The sequence below is a fragment of the Pogoniulus pusillus genome, chromosome 3 (genome assembly GCF_015220805.1).
Source record: "Pogoniulus pusillus isolate bPogPus1 chromosome 3, bPogPus1.pri, whole genome shotgun sequence".
Lineage (NCBI taxonomy): Eukaryota > Metazoa > Chordata > Aves > Piciformes > Lybiidae > Pogoniulus > Pogoniulus pusillus.
The window spans coordinates 7,241,615-7,245,311 of NC_087266.1; positions in this window are offsets into that span (position 1 = coordinate 7,241,615).

Below are 3,697 nucleotides of genomic sequence, written 5' to 3' on the forward strand. Positions count from 1 at the left end.
AAGTGTGCGTGGTAGGATCTTGTAACATTGGGGTGTCATACCTATAGCTTTTCAAGCAAGCCACTTTGTTCTTAGGACAGGGGCTGTGTGGTGCTGTCATTACGTCTCGAAACTGGGGAGAAATGGCTTCTGCTGGGTGGGGAAGAAGCAGGTGGACTTGCTGAATTTGCAGCTGAACAACTGAAGATTAATGAGGGGCGGATCAGTAAACAGTATGAAATCAGAACCCTCTCCAAAGAATCTTGTAAAAGGGACGCTCTTGACTATCTCATGCCTGCAATGTTTGTTTGAATAAATCCTAGGATTAGTAGAAATGCTTTGATCTGAACTTCTAAAAGAAAATATTTCTATGCTGTTGGGGGCCCAAGAGTGGCATTTAATGGTGTTTGCAACCCAAACATTACAGTTCTGTGTTCCTGCATGAGAAAGGGAGAGTGAAAAGAGCGAGGCATGCACTGTGGGAGATGAATGCCACACGAATGGCGTGAAGGGCAGATAACTGCATAACACTTCTAACTCTCTTTTGGCTTGAGTGAGTTAAGATTTTGTTAGTAACTTAGTTAAGAAAGATCCTTTTTTGAGCAAACAGATGGTGACATTGCCAGGGCTTGACTGTGAAGATGGTGGTGGTCATACAAGCAGTGCCATTGCATCCTGCTCTGGGAAATACAGATCATACGTGGGCTGTAATTTTTATAGCAGCTGCTCGCCATAGAGAATCAGCCAGGTTGGAAGAGACCTCCAAGATCATCCACTCCAACCTATCACCCAGCCCTGTCCAATCAACTAGACTGGGACATCCTCTTCCCCCCTGCAGGATCCCCATGAATATGCAGTAAAGTGTACAGGGACAGAGGCTTGTTTTCTGTTATGAACCTGCTTAGATCTTTTAAGCAAAATCTTGTGTCAGCCAGTCAGATTTTCAGAGAGGAAGCCTGTCTTTGGTCTTGCTGGCCATTTGACTTGCTGCCTGCAAAGCAGGCAAACTCTACTGAGTTTCACCCCTTTTCCTTGAAGGTCCATGTTGTTTTACCTGAAAATACACCAGGTAGAGGCACCCTAGATTTTTAAGTGTCTCTCTCTCTACTGCACCCCTTTGACAGTGTAATTTGTGTGACATCTTAACTTCTGTTTCTTGTGTTGTTTGGGACAGGAATCCTCCTCCGCACAAGATTGTTGAGTTACAAATAGTTCTTGGCAAATGCACAGCTCAGCAATGCTGTAGCTGGAGTAGAGCCACAACTGAAGATGTAACCTTAGTTTGCTGTGAAGTGATGCTCTGCTCTTGTAGATCATACAATTGCTTCAGTTGGAAAATACATCTAAGATCATTGAGTCCAACCACTGACCTGTCACCACCATGGTCACTAAATCATGTCCTGAGGTGACATGTTCACATGTTTTTCTAATGTCTCCAGGCATGGTGACTCCTCCACCTCCCTGGGCAGCCAGTTCCAATACCTGACCACTCTCTCAGTAAAGCATTTTTTCCTTAGTATCCAATCTAAAACTCCCCTGGCACAATTTGAGGCCGTTTCCTCTTGTCCTATCACTTGATACTAGGGAGAAGAGAACAACACCCACCTTACTACGACCTCCTTTCAAGTAGTTGTAGAGAACTAACAGTGACTTTAAGTTTTTGCTACAGCAGAATTAGAGTTTAAAACAAGAACTGCCCTGTGTAGGTAAAATCAGAGCAGCCAACTACTTGCAGCTCAGCAAAGAGTGTTGGGAAGTCGATGTAGTCTGTACAGAGAGTTACTCAGGTGGGTTGTGCCACTGTACTGCAGTTACATGGTTAAATACATGCCACCATGCCAACGTTGTTGTTTCACACAGGAGGATCCAACGTTGTTATTTCACACAGGAGGAAAGATGCTGGGTCCATAGAATCATAGAATCAACCAGGTTGGAAGAGACCTCCAAGATCATCCAGTCCAACCTAGCACCCAGCCCTATCCAGCCAACTAGACCATGGCACTAAGTGCCTCATCCAGTTCCAGTTTCTCTTCCATCTCTCTCTCGATGTCTCCTGAAGCTTGCCTGTGGTGCTTGGTGTAGTGGGGCAAAGGCAAATCCCTAGTGTGAAACAGCAGAGCTGGGAAGGAATGTATCTAAGCAGAGCTTCCCCATGCTATACAAGGAAAATGTTAATTCAACTAAGCCTCTCCTCCCCTCTACTAATTACTATGGCATTTTTAAACATATGCCTGATGGTGCTTTATCTTCATGATGGCTTTGGCTCTAGTTCTGAGAAACATTTTTTGCTAGAGCTGCCTATGATTAGTATTTTTATAGGTGCAGCATACAAAAACATGGACCCTCACGTGGGCTTTTGGTGCACTCAGATACAAGCAGCTACTAATGCTTCAAAGTATGAATAATCATCCTATGTATCTGATGGTCTTTTTCTGCCTTTTTATTGTAATTTACTTTATGTCTGTTATCTGGAGCACTTTTGTTTGAATGTATCACAGTGAATAAAGAAAAGTTATGAATTTCAGTGCAGACATTCTTGTATTTGTACTGTACTTGGGTCTCACTTTCAATATCCTTACAGTGATATATTTAGAAGGACATTCAGTGATAGGCAGATGTTTGTTTTCCTTCAGTTTTCTTTTGTCCCTGTCTTTTATAGAAGTTGTTTCTTTGTTTGTTTTTGCTTTGGGTTTGTTTTTGGTGGTTTTTTTGGTTGTTATTTTAATGTAGGCTTAATTACTCTGTGTCTTTGGACAGTAACAGTCAATTGTAGCTGTCATTTCATGGAGTGTGTCCAGAGAAGAGCCATGAGGATGCTCAGAGGTCTGGAGCAGCTCTGCTATGAGGACAGACTGAAAGAGTTGGGGCTGTTCAGTCTGCAGAAGAGGAGGCTCTGAGGTGACCTTCTTGTGGCCTTCCAGTATCTGAAGGGGGCCCACAAAAAAGCTGGGGAGGGACTTTTTAAGGATATCAGGGAGTGACAGGACTGGGGGGAATGGAGCAAAGCTGGAGGTGGGGAGGTTCAGGCTGGTCGTGAGGAGGAAGTTGTTGCGCATGAGAGTGGTGAGAGGCTGGAATGGGTTGCCCAGGGAGGTGGTTGAGACCCCGACCCTGGAGGTGTTTAAGGCCAGGCTGGATGAGGCTGTGGGCAGCCTGATCTAGGGTAGGATGTCCCTGAGCATGGCAGTGGGATTGGAACTGGTCCCTTCCAACCCTGACTGATTCTATGGTTTAATTGTTGCAGTTCCAAAGTCAGTCATGAGCTCAGATTAGTGAAAGCTGCAAATAGCCTATTAGACTAAAGAGCCACATTTTTTAATTAACTTTAGAGTCAATAAACTATTGAGAAATTTAAACCAGTCAAGTCCACCTTCTGCTTGATACAGTAAGAAAGAAGTTCCTTTGAAGCCAATAATGAGACTCACATTTATTTTAAAGCACACTGGAGTGCAGAAATGTTTTAACATTTTCGTGTGGGAATTGCTATCCATGCATGTTTCACAGAATCACAGAATTAACCAGGTTGGAAAAGACCTCTAAGACCATCAAGTCCAACCTGTCAGCTAGCCCTTCTAATTACCTAAACCATAGCACTAGCTGCCTCATCCAGCCTCCTCTTAAACACCTGCAGCGATGGTGATTCACAGCATCACAGTATCACAGTGTCACAGTATCATCAGGGTTGGTAGAGACCTCACAGATCATCAAGTCCAACCCT